Source organism: Arachis stenosperma, chromosome 3 (genome assembly GCF_014773155.1).
Source record: "Arachis stenosperma cultivar V10309 chromosome 3, arast.V10309.gnm1.PFL2, whole genome shotgun sequence".
NCBI lineage: Eukaryota > Viridiplantae > Streptophyta > Magnoliopsida > Fabales > Fabaceae > Arachis > Arachis stenosperma.
In genome coordinates this window covers 95557034-95573489 of record NC_080379.1, presented here as the reverse complement: position 1 = coordinate 95573489, position 16456 = coordinate 95557034, and the positions used below count along the sequence as shown (strand labels likewise).

General features: G+C 40.8%; 1 non-coding gene across 1 annotated transcript; it reads right to left on the bottom strand.

Annotated features, from left to right (window-relative positions):
- Window positions 1-14026: 14026 nt before the first annotated feature.
- Window positions 14027-14134, bottom strand: LOC130972662 (small nucleolar RNA R71). Its single transcript, XR_009083826.1, has one exon. It is a non-coding gene; the product is annotated as a small nucleolar RNA R71 (small nucleolar RNA).
- Between the last annotated feature and the right edge of the window lie 2322 nt (window positions 14135-16456).

Here is a 16456-nt window from a genome sequence, read left to right as displayed (position 1 = left end):
CGAGTGCTTCTTCCCCTGGATAAGCTTCCTTGCCTAGCTTTGCTTGCTACGTTGCCCCCAAACACGCCTTTGGAAGCTGGCGTTGGCAACGTGCTCGAGCCTTCCTCAAGGCTGCATGCTTGTTGCTTGGCGTTGTCCTTGAACACGCCTATGTTTCCTGGCGTTGGCAACGTGGGTGGATATCCAAGGCTTGGTGCCTACCAAGCATTCCTTCTTGGCGTTGCCTTGAAACACGCCAATGAAAGAGGCGTTGGCAACGTCCTCGAAGCTCCTTCCTGGCCCAAAATCTTGTCCCTGGCGTTATTGATGAACACGCCAGTTCATTCCCAAGTTAGCAATGCTCTCGAGCTCTAGGTTGGCCCAGAATCTTGTCCCTGGCGTTATTGATGAACACGCCAGTTCATTCCCAAGTTAGCAACGCTCTCGAGCTCTAGGTTGGCCCAGAATCCTTGCTTGCATGCGTTGCCAAGGAACACGCCCATGCTCTTCCAGCCCAACAACGTGCTCGAGCTTTCCTATGGCACCAAGCTTTGGTTGCTACGTTGCCAAGAAACACGCCTTCAGATTTTGGCGTTGGCAACGTGGTGCATCTCCCTTTTCTGCCCAAGCCTTCTTGCTGCTGGCGTTGTCACCAAACACTCCCTTGTTGGTGGCGTTGGCAACGTGCTAGGGGGCTGCTTCCTTCCAGGTTTTTGCTCCCTGGCGTTGCTATGGAACACGCTATTAGTTTAGGGAGTTGGCAACGTGCCAACCTAGTCTTGGCTTGCCATGGATTGTTGGCGTTGCTCTCAAACACGCCATTGTACATTCAAGTTGGCAACTTGCTTTGAAGCTTCAAATTCACCTTCCAGGGCTATGCTCCATTGCCTTCTTACTTCATTACCTATCATTAACCCAAGAAATTGTCTCAAAGTATTGCCATTCCATGCAATCAATTTCATGAGATTCATTCATACTCATTCATTTATGTATTCCTTAAATCATTTGCATGAATTTGGCTACAATCAACATGTTCCTTGATATTCTCATGCATGAAGACAAAACTCATAAAATACTTGTTTATTTAGAGAAAATGAGTGAAACTAAGCTAAAACCAACCAAACTAACTAGCTAATATAGCAATTATGCAAATGCATCACTCTCCGGGTTGTGAGGTGGTCGTTGGTGCACGAAATTGCAATCACACTTTTGCAATCCGCACAACTTAACCAGCAAGTGCATTGGGTCGTCCAAGTGATACCTTACGTGAGTAAGGGTCGATCTCACAGAGATTATTGGTTTGAAGCAAGCTATGTTTATTTTATTAATCTTAGTCAGGATGCCAATAAGGTTATTTGGATTTAGTTGTAATAAGTAAAAGTGTTTGGAATAAGTAATTGTTACTTTATTAATGAAGAACATGTTGGGGTTTTGGAGATGCTTTGTCCTCTGAACTTCAACTTTTCCTTGAAATCCTTTTCCACACGCAAGGCTCCTTCCATGGCAAGCTGTATGTAGGGTGTCACTATTGTCAGTGGCTACCTCTCATCCTCTCAGTGAAAATGGTCCAGATGCTCTGTCACAGCACGGCTAATCAGCTGTTGGTTCTCGATCATGTTGGAATAGGATCCATTGATCCTTTTGCGTTTGTCATCACGCCCAGCAATCGCGAGTTTTGAAGCTCGTCACAGCCATTCAATCCTTGAATCCTACTTGGAATACCACAGACAAGGTTTAGACCTTTCGGATCCTCAAGAGTGGCCGCCATCAATTCTAGCTTATACCACGAAGATTCTGATTAAGGAATCTAAGAGAAGCTCATTCAGTCTAATGTAGAATGGAGGTGGTTGTCAGGCTTACGTTCATGGATCTGAGGAAGGTGATGAGTGTCACGGATCATCACCTTCTTCATGTTTAAGCGCGAATGAACATCTTAGATAGGAACAAGCGTGTTTAAATGGAAAACAAAGGTAATTGTATTAATTCATCGAGACGCTGCAGAGCTCCTCACCTCCAACAATGGAGTTTAGAGACTCATGCTGCCAAAAGGTACAAATTTCAGATCTAAAATGTCATGAGGTGAAAAATAAGTCTCTAAAAGTTGTTTAAATAGTAAACTAGTAACCTAGGTTTACAAAAAATGAGTAAACTATGATAGATAGTGCAGAAATCCACTTCTGGGGCCCACTTGGTGTGTGCTGGGGCTGAGACTTAAGCTTCTCACGTGCCTGGGGCTGTTTTGGGCGTTCAACGCCAGGTTGTAACCTGTTTCTGGCGTTGAACTCCAACTTGTAACCTGTTTCTGGCGCTGGACGCCAGACAGCAGCATGATACTGGCGTTGAACGCAAGTTTACGTCGTCTATCTTCGCGCAAATTATGGACTATTATATATTGCTGGAAATCCCTGGATGTCTAATTTCCAACGCCGTTGAGAGTGCGCCAATTGGATTTCTGTAGCTCAAGAAAATCCATTTCGAGTGCAGGGAGGTCAGAATCCAACAGCATCAGCAGTCCTTTTTCAGCCTAACTCAGATTTTTGCTCAGCTCCCTCAATTTCAGCCAGAAAATACCTGAAATCACAGAAAAACACACAAACTCATAGTAAAGTCCAGAAATATGATTTTTGCCTAAAAACTAATAATATTCTACTAAAAACTAATTAAAACATACTAAAATCTACATGAAATTACCCCCAAAAAGCGTATAAAATATCCGCTCATCACAACACCAAACTTAAACTGTTGCTTGTCCTCAAGCAACTAGATAAATAAAATAGGATGAAAAAAATTAAGAAGTAATAATATCTAAGAGTTTTAAATGGAGCTCAGATTCTTATTAGATGAGCGGGGCTTGTAGCTTTTTACTTCTGAACAGTTTTGGCATCTCCCTTTATCCGTTAAAATTCAAAATGATTGGCATCCATAGGAACTCAGAATTCAGATAGTATTATTGATTCTCCTAGTGTAGTATGTTGATTCTTGAACACAGTTATTTTATGAGTCTTGGCCGTGGCCCTAAGCACTTTGTTTTCCAGTATTACCACCGGATACATAAATGCCATAGATACATGACTGGGTGAACCTTTTCAGATTGTGACTCAGCTTGCTAAAGTCCCCAGTTAGAAGTGTCCAGAGCTCTTAAGCACACTCTTTTTGCTTTGGATCACGACTTTAACCACTCAGTCTCAAGCTTTTCACTTGGACCTGCATGCCACAAGCACATGGTTAGGGACAGCTTGATTTAGCTGCTTAGGCCTGGAACTACTTCCTTGGGCCCTCCTATCCACTGATGCTCAAACCCTTGGATCCTTTTCACCCTTGCCTTTTGGTTTTAAGGGCTATTGGCTTTTATTCCTTTTCTTGATCCAATGATTCCTTGTAATTTTTTTTTCTTCAAGAATCAAATTCATGATTTTTCAGATCATTAATAATATTTTTCGTGTTCATCATTCTTTCAGGAGCCAACATTCGTCAAATTCAGGATAAAATATGTGGTGCACGAAATTGTTGTTCATGTGTTAATATTCATTGCTTGTTCATTCCCTGGTAATGGCGCCAAAAACATGATGCCAACACCATGGTTTCTATATAATTTTTCCACAATTTCGCACAACTAACCAGCAAGTGCACTGGGTCGTCCAAGTAATACCTTACGTGAGTAAGGGTCGATCCCACGGAGATTGTTGGTATGAAGCAAGCTATGGTCATCTTGTAGATCTCAGTTAGTGAGTGGAATCATAGGGTCAAATGTAATTAAATTGGATAAATAAAATAAATAAAAGGGATAGAAGTACTCATGTAATTCAATGGTGGGAATTTCAGATAAGCGTGTGAAGATGCTGTGCTCCTCTTGAATCTCTGCTTTTCTGTTGCTTTCATCCAATTCTTCTTACTCCTTTCCATGGCAAGCTGTTTGTAGGGCATCACCGTTGTCAATGGCTACATCCCATCCTCTCAGTGAAAATGGTCCTATGCTCTGTCACGGCACGGCTAATCATCTGTCGGTTCTCAATCAGGTTGGAATAGAATCCCTTGATTCTTTTGCGTTTGTCATCACGCCCAGCCTTCAGGAGTTTGAAGCTCGTCACAGTCATTCAATCCCAGAATCCTACTCGGAATACCATAGACAAGGTTTAGACTTTCCAGATTCTCAAGAATGCTGCCATCAATACTAGCTTATACCACGAAGATTCTGTTGGGGAATCTAAGAGATATGCGCCCGGCCTAAGGTAGAACGGAAGTGGTTGTCAGTCACGCGCGTTCATAGGTGAGAATGATGATGAGTGTCACGGATCATCACATTCATCAAGTTGAAGTGCAACGTATATCTTGGAATAGGAATAAATGGAATTGAATAGGATATAATAGTAATTGCATTGAAACTTGAGGTACAGCAGAGCTCCACACCCTTAATCTATGGTGTGTAGAAACTCCACCGTTGAAAATACATAAGTGAGAGGTTCAGGCATGGCCGAATGGCCAGCCCCCATGATCTGAGAACTAATCGTCCCAAGATGTCTAATACACTAGTAAAAAGTTCTATTTATAATAAATTAGCTACTAGGGTTTACAGAAGTAAGTAATTGATGCATAAATCCACTTCCAGGGCCCACTTGGTGTATGTTTGGGCTGAGCTTGGTCTATCCACGAGCTGAGGCTTTTCTTGGAGTTGAACTCCAAGATATAACGTGTTTTGGGCGTTCAACTCCGGATCATGACGTGTTTCTGGCGTTTAACTCCAGATAGCAGCATGTACTTGGCGTTCAACGCCAAGTTACGTCATCAATTTCCGAATAAAGTATGGATTATTATATATTGCTGGAAAGCTCTGGATGTCTACTTTCCAACGCCGTTGAGAGCGCGCCAATTGGAGTTCTGTAGCTCTAGAAAATTCATTTCGAGTGCAGGGAGGTCAGATTCCAACAGCATCAGCAGTCCTTTTGTCAGCCTTTTTCAGAGTTTTGCTCAAGTCCCTCAATTTCAGCCAGAAATTACCTGAAATCACAGAAAAATACACAAACTCATAGTAAAGTCCAGAAATGTGAATTTAACATAAAAACTAATGAAAACATCCCTAAAAGTAGCTTGAACTTACTAAAAACTACCTAAAAACAATGCCAAAAAGCGTATAAATTATCCGCTCATCAATATGCACTGTTCAATCATTCATTCAGAGAACAAAAAGTATTGCCACCACATATAATTTTTTTATTATTAAGAACTCGAAAAATAAATTACTCCTTTATTCTAAAAATCTACTATTTTATCCATGTTTGATGATGATGAGAAAAATAAATTATAACTTAATTAGAAATAAAACCAGAATAGATATGCTAATTACTACTACTACTACTATATATCTTCTAGGGTAAATTTCTATAATAACACTATCACAGAGTTAAAGCTGAAATTAGAACTCAACAACCTGTGTTTTGGGAAGTAGATGTTCCTCTGATCTGTGGGGTGCTTGGTCCTTCAAGGATTAATTTCTGGCGCTTCAGCTCCCTTAAATCGCACCCTTGCTCTTCTTGTTCCTTAAGCAGTTTGCAAAGCATGCTACTTTGATTGTTCTGTTCTTCCTTTATTTGGTTCATAGCTTCTTGCAATTTGGAAATAGATGCCTCAAGATGTTCCCAATATTCGAATTGAGGAAGTTCTGGGAGGATTTCTTGTGCTCTCCTCTTGATTGGATCATCCTGCAGCTGTTGTCTTTCCATTGATATTTTAGTGATTGGCCTCTAAACAGAAATATACTCTGTTATTCCCATCTTCACTCTGGCATCTCTGCAGAGCATAGAGATTAAGCTTGGATAGGCCAATCTGGCATCCTTGGAATTCCTGTTTGCTATTTTGTATAGTTCACACTAGATCAGTTGATGGACTTCTACTTCTTTTCCCAACATGATGCAGTGAATCATCACTGCTCTTTTAATAGTAACTTCAGAACGGTTGCTGGTGGGCAATATAGAACGCCCAATGAAATCCAGCCAGCCTCTGGCTGCTGGTTTGAGATTTTCTCTTTTGAGTTAATTTGGGATGCCAGTTGTGCTGGTGGTCCACCTGGCTTCATGGATGCATATATCCTCTAGAATCTTGTCCAGGCCTTTGTTTACCCTCATCAGTCTCCTATTAAAGGAGTCTGGGTCATCCTTCAGTTGAGGAAGCTTAAAAATCTCCCTGATTTTGTCAGGATGGGTGTGAACAATCTTTCCTCTGACTAAGGTCCGATGATCATAGAGGGCAGCTCCAATTATTCTTTGCCTGTCTGTCTGCCATAAATTTGCATAGAACTCCTGAACCATATTCCTTCCCACTTTCGTTTCAGGATTAGCTAGGATTTCCCAGTTCCTGTTTCGAATTTGTTCTTGGATCTCCGGATATTCATCTTCTTTCAGATCGAACTTGACTTCCGGGATCACTGATCTTAGACTCATTATTTTGTAGTAATGGTCTGAATGTTCTTTAGTTAAGAACTTCCCTTGATTCCAAAGTGGCTTTGGAATATTCTCTTTCTTTCCTCTTGGGTTGGGTTGTTTTCCTTTAGGGGCCATGATCAAAGTGAGTATATTTTTGTGATCACGGATAAGCACACCAAACTTAGAGGTTTTCTTGTCCTCGAGCAAAAGAAAAGAGAGAAGAAGGATAGAAGGAGAGCAGGTGTGGAATGGGGGATGATGAGAGGGGCGCCGAAAGTGGATATAAAGGGAGAGGGGTGGGTTTTTCAAAAATAAGAAAAAGATATAAGATAAAAGATATGATTTATAAAAGATAAATATGACAAGAAAAGGATATAATTTAAAAAGATATAAATGATATTTAAAAATAAATTTGAAATTTATAATTTGAAAAAGATTTTAAAAGATAATTAAGTTTGAAAAGAAATTGGAAAAAGAGTTGGATTGGATTGGGAAAAAGGTTTATGTTTATATATGAAGCTACATTTGATATTTTTGAAAAAGGGATTTTAGAAATTAGGGTTTTTAGAAATTAGGATTAAAAATTTTGCAATTGAAGGATGATATTTTGAAACATGTTTATGCAAGAAATCATGAATTGAAACATAAAAATTAGAAAATTTGTGAAGAAAAACGAATTTTACCTCCTCCCCACCATTCTGGCGTTAAACGCCCAACTGCTGCATGTTTTGGGCGTTTAACGCCCAATTGTTGCTTCTCCTGGGCGTTCAACGCCCAACTGTTGCTTCTTTCTGGCGTTGAACGCTAGGAAGTCCTTTGTCACTGGGCGTTTTTCTAAACGCCCAGGATGCTGTAATTCTGGCGTTAAACGCCCAGAAGGAGCTTCTTTCTGGTGTTCAACGCCCAGAAGATGCTCCTTTCTGGCGTTCAACGCCCAGATGGCTATCCTTACTGGCGTTGAACGCCCAGTGGATGCTTCTTTTGGGCGTTCAACGCCCAAAACGTTTCTTACTGGCTTTTTCATGCCAGTGAGCTCCCAAATTCCCATGTAACTCTGTGAATTCAAGCAATTGCTATTTTACCTTGAAAATACTTTGACATATACCTGTGAAAATCAATTAATTAACAAAAACAAATAAAATTAAATTTTGTGAATGGCTGGGTTGCCTCCCAGCAAGCGCTTCTTTAATGTCGTTAGCTGGACTATTACTGAGCTTTAATCAAGTCTCAGTTTTGAGCATTCTTGCTCAAAATTGCCTTCAAGATAATGTTTAACTCTCTGTCCATTAACAATGAACTTTTTGTTAGAGTCATTATCCTGAAGTTCTACGTTTCCATATGGTGATACACTTGTAATCACATATGGACCTCTCCACCGGGACTTCAATTTCCCGGGGAATAATTTGAGCCTAGAATTGAATAGCAGAACTTTCTGCCCTGGCTCAAAGACTCTGGATGACAATTTCTTATCATGCTATCTTTTTGCTTTCTCTTTGTATATTTTTGTATTCTCGAAAGCATTGAGTCTAAATTCCTCTAACTCATTTAACTGAAGCAATCATTTTTCTCCAGCTAACTTGGCATCAAGGTTCAGGAATCTGGTTGCCCAGTAGGCCTTATGTTCCAGTTCCACTGGCAAGTGACATGCTTTTCCATACACAAGCTGGTATGGAGAGGTCCCTATAGGGGTCTTGAATGCTGTTCTGTATGCCCACAGAGCATCATCCAAGCTTCTTGCCCAATCCCTTCTACGGTTAATTACAGTTCGTTCCAGGATTCTTTTGAGTTCTCTATTTGAGACTTCAGCTTGTCCATTAGTCTGTGGGTGATATGGAGTAGCCACCCTGTGGCTAACTCCATAACAAACCAAAGCAGAATAGAGCTATTTATTGCAGAAATGAGTGCCCCCATCACTGATTAATACTCTAGGGGTACCAAATCTGCTGAAGATGTGATCCTGGAGGAATTTTAACACTGTTTTAGTGTCATTAGTGGGTGTTGCAATAGCTTCCACCCATTTGGATACATAATCCACTGCCACCAAAATATAAGTTTTTGAGTATGATGGTGGGAAAGGTCCCATGAAGTCAATACCCCATACATCAAACAACTCAATCTCCAAGATCCCTTGTTGAGGCATGGCATAACTGTGAGGCAGATTACCAGATCTTTGGCAACTGTCACAATTAAGTACAAACACTCGGGAATCTTTATAGAGAGTAGGCCAGTAGAAGCCACATTGGAGGACTCTTGTGGCTGTTCGCTCACTTCCAAAATGTCCTCCATACTGGGATCCATGGCAATGCCATAGGATCTTCTGCGCTTCTTCTTTAGGCACACATTTACGGATTACTCCGTCTGCACATCTCTTAAAGAGATACGGCTCATCCCAAAGATAATACTTTGCATCCGTGATCAGCTTCTTTGATTGCTACCTACTGTATTCTTTGGGTATGAATCTCACTGCCTTGTAGTTTCCAATGTCTGCAAACCATGGCACTTCCTGGATGGCAAAGAGTTACTCATCCAGAAAGTTTTCGGAGATCTCAATAAGAGGGAGGGACGCCCCTTCTACTGGTTCTATTCGGGGCAGGTGATCTGCTACCTGATTCTCTGTTCCTTTTCTGTCTCTTATTTCTATATCAAACTCTTACAGAAGTAACACCCATCTTATGAGTCTGGGTTTTGAATCCTGCTTTTTGAGTAGATATTTAAGAGCAGCATGGTCAGTGTACACAATCACTTTTGATCCTACTAAATAGGATCTAAACTTGTCAATGGCGTAAACCACTGCAAGTAGCTCTTTTTCTATGGTTGTGTAGTTCTTCTGTGCGTCATTTAGAACACGACTGGCATAGTAAATGATGTGCAGGAGCTTGTCATGCCTTTGTCCCAACACTGCACCAATGGCATGGTCACTGGCATCACACATTAGTTCAAATGGCAATGTCCAGTTTGGTGCAGAGATTATTGGTGTTGTGACCAATTTAGCTTTCAGAGTCTCAAATGCCTGCAGACACTCTTTATCAAAGATAAATGGCGTGTCAGCAGCTAGCAGGTTGCTCAGAGGTTTGGCGATTTTTGAAAAATTCTTTATAAACCTCCTATAGAATCCTGCATGCCCCAGAAAGCTTCTGATTGCCTTAACATTGGCAGGTGGTGGTAATTTTTCAATTACCTCTACCTTAGCTTGATCCACCTCTATTTCCTTGTTCGAAATTTTATGCCCAAGGACAATTCCTTCAGTCACCATAAAGTGACACTTCTCCCAGTTTAAAACCAGGTTAGTCACTTGGCATCTCTTTAGAACAAGTGCTAGATGGTTAAAACAGGAGCTGAATGAGTCTCCAAATACTGAAAAGTCATCCATGAAGACTTCCAGAAATTTTTCCACCATATCAGAGAAAATTGAGAGCATGCACCTTTGAAAGGTTGCCGGTGCATTGCACAGGCCAAATGACATCCTTCTGTATGCAAACACTCCAGATGGGCATGTGAATGCCGTTTTCTCTTGATCCTGGGGATCTACTGCAATTTGATTATAACCTGAATATCCATCCAGGAAGCAGTAATATTCATGACCTGCTAGTCTTTCTAGCATTTGGTCTATGAATGGTAAAGGAAAATGATCCTTTCTGGTAGCTGTATTGAGCCTTCTATAATCAATACACATACGCCATCCTGTAACTATTCTTGTAGGAACCAGTTCATTTTTTTCATTATGACCACTGTCATGCCTCCCTTCTTAGGGATGACTTGGACAGGGCTTACCCAGGGGCTGTCAGAAATAGGATAAATAATTCCAGCCTCTAGTAGTTTAGTGACCTCCTTCTGCACAACTTTCTTCGTGGCTGGATTCAACCGCCTTTGTGGTTGGACCACTGGCTTGGCGTCACCCTCCAATAGGATCTTGTGCATGCATCTGGCTAGGCTAATTGATGAGCGGATAATTTGTACCCTTTTTGGCATTGTTTTTAGTATGTTTTTGGTAGTTTTAGTTAAGTTCTTAGTATATTTTTATTAGTTTTTAGTTAAAATTCACTTTTCTGGACTTTACTATGAGTTTGTGTGTTTTTCTGTGATTTCAGGTATTTTCTGGCTGAAATTGAGGGACCTGAGCAAAAAAACTGATCCAGAGACTGAAAAGGACTGCAGATGCTGTTGGATTCTGACCTCCCTGCACTCGAAGTGGATTTTCTGGAGCTACAGAAGCCCAATTGGCGCGCTCTCAACGGCGTTGGAAAGTAGATATCCTGGGCTTTCCAGCATTATATGATAGTCCATACTTTGTCCAAGATTTGATGGCCCAAACCGGCGTTCAAAGTCACCCTCAGGAATTCTAGCGTTAAACGTCGGAACTGGCACCTAAATGGGAGTTAAACGCCCAAACTGGCATAAAAGCTGGCGTTTAACTCCAAGAAGAGTCTCTACACGAAAATGCTTCATTGCTCAGCCCAAGCACACACCAAGTGGGCCCGGAAGTAGATTTTTTTGTCATTTACTCATCTCTGTACACCCTAGGCTACTAGTTTTCTATATATAGGACCTTTTACTATTGTATTTACATCTTGGTTTTTCTGGTTCCCTCTCTGGGGCTGAAACCAATGATCACTCTTGTTCTTATGTATTTTCAACGGTGGAGTTTCTACACACCATAGATTAAGGTGTGGAGCTCTGCTGTACCTCGAGTATTAATGCAATTACTATTGTTCTTCTATTCAATTCCGCTTGTTCTTTGTCCAAGATATCACTTGCTCTTCAACTTGATGAATGTGATGATCCGTGACACTCATCATCATTCTCACCTATGAACAAGGTGACTGACAACCACTCTTGTTCTACAAGCAAGCAAGGCTCTAGTGTTTATCTCTTGGATTCGTGATACACGATGCATGGTTGATCGCCTGACAACCGAGTGCTCGCCTGACAAACGAGCCAGCCATTCCGTGAGATCAGAGTCTTCGTGGTATAGGCGAGAACTGATGGCGGCATTCAAGAGAATCCGGAAGGTCTAACCTTGTCTGTGGTATTCTGAGTAGATTCAATGATTGAATGACTGTGACGTGCTTCAAACTCCTAGCAGGCGGGGCGTTAGTGACAGACGCAAAAGAATCACTGGATTCTATTCCGGCCTGACCGAGAACCGACAGCTGATTAGCCATATGCTGTGACAGAGCATAGGAACATTTTCACTGAGAGGATGGGAGGTAGCCACTGACAACGGTGAAACCCTACATAAGCTTGCCATGGAAAGGAGTAAGAAGGATTGGATGAAGACAGTAGGAAAGCAGAGAGACGGAAGGGAAGGCATCTTCATACGCTTATCTGAAGTTCCTACCAATGAATTACATAAGTATCTCTATCTTTATCTTTATGCTTTATTCGTACATCACTATACCCATTTGAGTCTGCCTGACTAAGATTTACAAGGTGACCATAGCTTGCTTCATACCAACAATCTCCGTGGGATCGACCCTTACTCACGTAAGGTATTACTTGGACGACCCAGTGCACTTGCTGGTTAGTTGTGCAAAGTTGTGTAGTGAATCACAATTTCGCGCACCAAGTTTTTGGCGCCGTTGCCGGGGATTGTTTTGTGTATGGACAACTGACGGTTCATCTTGTTGCTTAGATTAGGTATTTTTTCTTCAGAGTTCTTAAGAATGAATTCTAGTGTTTCAAGGTGATGTTCTTATCATCACCAAAGCTGATTGATCTTCATCAATTTAGCTCTTGAATGCAATGTCCTGCTGAAGCTTGGCTAGCCATGTCTAATTCCTTTAGACTGAAGCTTTAGACTAACATTGCATGATTCCTGGAATTCTCATTAAGAATTTTGATACCTTTATTTTCTTCTTCCACTTAATTTTCGAAAAATCCAAAAAAAGTACAAAATCATAAAATCCAAAAATATTTCTTGTTTGAGTCTAGTGTCTCATCTTAAGTTTGGTGTCAATTGCATGCATTCATTCATGTGTCTTAAGGATCTTCAAGATGTTATTGATGATTTCGTACTCTAATCTTTAAATTCTCTTGACTTAAGTGTTTTGTGTGTCTCATATGCATTCTCATTAGTGTCAGTAGTATACAAACTGCTAAGTTTGGTGTCTTGCATGCATTGTTATTTGATTTTAGTTGCATTTTGATTATTAAAAATCCAAAAATATTTTTAATTTGTGTCTTCTCAAGTCAATAATACAGAGAATTGAAGATTCAGAACATACAGTAGAGGAATTGCACAGAAAAAGCTGGGCGTTCAAAACGCCCAGTGAAGAAGGACAGACTGACGTTTAAACGCCAGCCAGGGTACCTGGTTGGGCGTTTAACGCCCAAAAGGGTATAGTTTTGGGCGTTAAACGCCAGAATGTGCACCATTCTGGGCGTTTAACGCCAGGATGGCACAAGGGGGAGGATTTTGTTTTCAAATCAATTTTTTTTTCAAGTTTTCAAAGTTTTTCAAAATCAAATCTTTTTCAAATCATATCTTTTCAATCAAATGTTTTCAAAATCAATTTCTTTCCTTTTTCAAAGATACTTACTAACAATTAATGATTTGATTGAACATTTTAAGTATGTTGCCTTTTCTGTTGAGAAAGGTTTAATGTTTGAATCATATCTTTTCTTGTTAGGCAAGTCATTAATTTTTTTTAAATCAAATCTTTTTAAAATTATTTTTCAAATCATATCTTTTCAATCATATCTTTTTAAAACCATAACTTTTCAATCAAATCTTTTTAATCACATCTTTTTCAAAATAATTTTCAATCAAATCTTTTTTATTTCTAATTTCAAAATCTTTTTCAAAAATCACTTGATTTCTTTTCCACTCTTATTTTCGAAAATCAATTAAGTGTTTTTCAAAATGTTTTCAAAATCTTTTACTTAATTTTCGAAAATTCTCTTCCCCTCTTCCCACATCCTTCTATTTATGGAGTACCACTCCTTCTCAATGCACAATTCGAACTCTCTCTGATTAAGTTCGAATTCTTCTACCTCCTTCTTCTATTTTTCTGTTCTTCTGACACCTCAAGGAATCTCTATACTGTGACATAGAGGATTCCACATTTTCTTGTTCTCTTCTCTTTCATATGAGCAGGAGCAGAGACAAAGGCATTCTTGTTGAAGCTGACCCTGAACCTGAAAGGACCTTGAAGCGAAAGCTAAGAGAAGCTAAGGCACAACTCTCTGTAGAGGACCTAACAGAAATCTTCAAAGAAGAAGAACCCATGGCAGTCGAAAACAACAACAATGCAAACAATGCAAGGAAGGTGCTGGGTGACTTTACTGCACCTACTCCCGACTTCTATGGGAGAAGCATCTCTATCCCTGCCATTGGAGCAAACAACTTTGAGCTTAAACCTCAATTAGTTTCTCTAATGCAACAAAATTGCAAGTTCCATGGACTTCCATTGGAAGATCCTCATCAGTTCTTAGCTGAATTCTTGCAAATCTGTGACACTGTCAAGACTAATGGGGTAGACCCTGAGGTCTATAGACTTATGCTATTCCCTTTTGCTGTAAGAGACAGAGCTAGGACATGGTTGGACTCACAACCTAAAGAAAGCCTGGACTCATGGGAAAAGCTAGTCAATGCCTTCTTGGCAAAGTTCTTTCCACCTCAAAAATGGAGTAAGCTTAGAGTGGAAGTCCAAACCTTCAGACAGAAGGATGGAGAATCCCTCTATGAAGCTTGGGAAAGATACAAACAATTGATCAGAAAATGTCCTTCTGACATGCTTTCTGAATGTAGCATCATAGGTATTTTCTATGATGGTCTCTCTGAACTATCCAAGATGTCTTTGGATAGCTCTGCTGGAGGATCTCTTCATTTGAAGAAGACGCCTACAGAAGCTCAAGAGCTAATTGAAATGGTTACAAATAACCAATTCATGTACACTTCTGAAAGGAATCCTGTGAACAATGGGACTAATCAGAAGAAAGGAGTTCTTGAGATTGATGCTCTGAATGCCATTCTGGCTCAGAATAAAATATTGACTCAACAAGTCAATATGATTTCTCAAAGTCTTTCTGGAATGCAAAATGCACCAAGCAGTACTAAGGATGCTTCATCTGAAGAAGAAGCCTATGATCCTGAGAACCCTTCAATGGAAGAGGTGAATTACCTAGGAGAACCCTATGGAAACACCTATAATTCTTCATGGAGAAATCATCCAAATTTCTCATGGAAGAATCAAGAGAGACCTCAACAAGGTTTCAACAACAATAATGGTGGAAGAAACAGGTTTAGCAATAGCAAGCCTTTTCCATCATCTTCTCAGCAACAGACAGAGAATTCTAAGCAGAACCCCTCTGACTTAGCAACTATGGTCTCTGATCTAATCAAAACCACTCAAAGTTTCATGACTGAAACAAGGTCCTCCATTAGGAATTTGGAGGCACAAGTGGGACAGCTGAGCAAGAAAGTTACTGAACTCCCTCCTAGTACTCTCCCAAGCAACACAGAAGAAAATCCAAAAGGAGAGTGCAAGGCCATCAACATGGCCGAATTTGGAGAGGAAGGAGAGGAAGTGAACGCCACTGAGGAAGACCTCAATGGGCGTGCACTGGCCTCCAATGAGTTCCCCAATGAGGAACCATGGGAATCTGAGGCTCAAAATGAGACCATAGAGATTCCATTGGACTTACTTCTGCCTTTCATGAGCTCTGATGAGTATTCCTCCTCTGAAGAGGATGAGTATGTCACTGAAGAGCAAGTTGCTAAATACCTTGGAGCAATCATGAAGCTAAATGACAAGTTATTTGGAAATGAGACTTGGGAGAATGAACCTCCTTTGCTCACCAAAGAACTGGATGACTTGTCTAGGCAGAAATTACCTCAAAAGAGACAAGATCCTGGGAAGTTTTCAATACCTTGTACCATAGGCACCATAACCTTCAAGAAGGCTCTGTGTGACTTAAGGTCAAGTGTAAACCTCATGCCTCTCTCTGTAATGGAGAAGCTAGGGATCTTTGAAGTGCAAGCTGCAAGAATCTCATTAGAGATGGCAGGCAACTCAAGAAAACAAGCTCATGGACTTGTAGAGGATGTTTTGGTGAAGATTGAAAACCATTACATCCCTGCGGATTTCATAGTCCTAGAGACTGGGAAGTGCATGGATGAAACCATCATCCTTGGCAGACCCTTCCTAGCCACAGCAAAGGCTGTGATTGATGTTGATGGAGGTGAACTGATCATTCAAGTGAATGAAGAATCCTTGGTGTTTAAGGCTCAAGGATATCCCTCTGTCATCATGGAGAGGAAGCATGAAGAGCTTCTCTCAAATCAGAGTCAAACAGAGCCCCCACAGTCAAACTCTAAGTTTGGTGTTGGGAGGCCACAACCAAACTCTAAGTTTGGTGTTGAACCCCCACATTCAAACTCTAAGTTTGGTGTTGGGAGGTTCCAACATTGCTCTGAGAAAATGTGAGGCTCCATGAGAGCCATTTGTCAAGCTACTGACATTAAAGAAGCGCTTGTTGGGAGGCAACCCAATGTTATATTTTATCTATTTTCTTTTGTTATTTTATGTTTTTTGTAGGTTGATGATCATGAGAAGTCACAAAATCAATTGAAAAAGCAAAAACAGAATGAAAAACAGGAAGAAAAACAGCACACCCTGGAGGTAGAACCCACTGGCGTTTAAACGCCAGTGAGGCTAGCAATTGGGCGTTTAACGCCCAGTCTGGCACCATTCTGGGCGTTTAACGCCTGAAAGGGGCACCAGACTGGCGTTAAACGCCAGAAAAGGGCAAGAACCTGGTGTTAAACGCCAGGAATGGGCACCAGCCCGGCGTTTAACGCCAGAAATGGCTCAAAACGTGATTTTGAATGCCATTTGGTGCAGGGATGACTTTTCCTTGACACCACAGGATCTGTGGACCCCATAGGATCCCCACCAACCCCACCACTCTCTCTTTTCTTCACTCATTCACCAATCACCTCAATACCTCTTCCCCAAAAACCCTTCACCTATCAAATCCCATCTTCCTCTTTACCACTCACATCCATCCTTCATAAAACCCCACCTACCTCACCATTCAAATTCAAACCACTTTCCCAC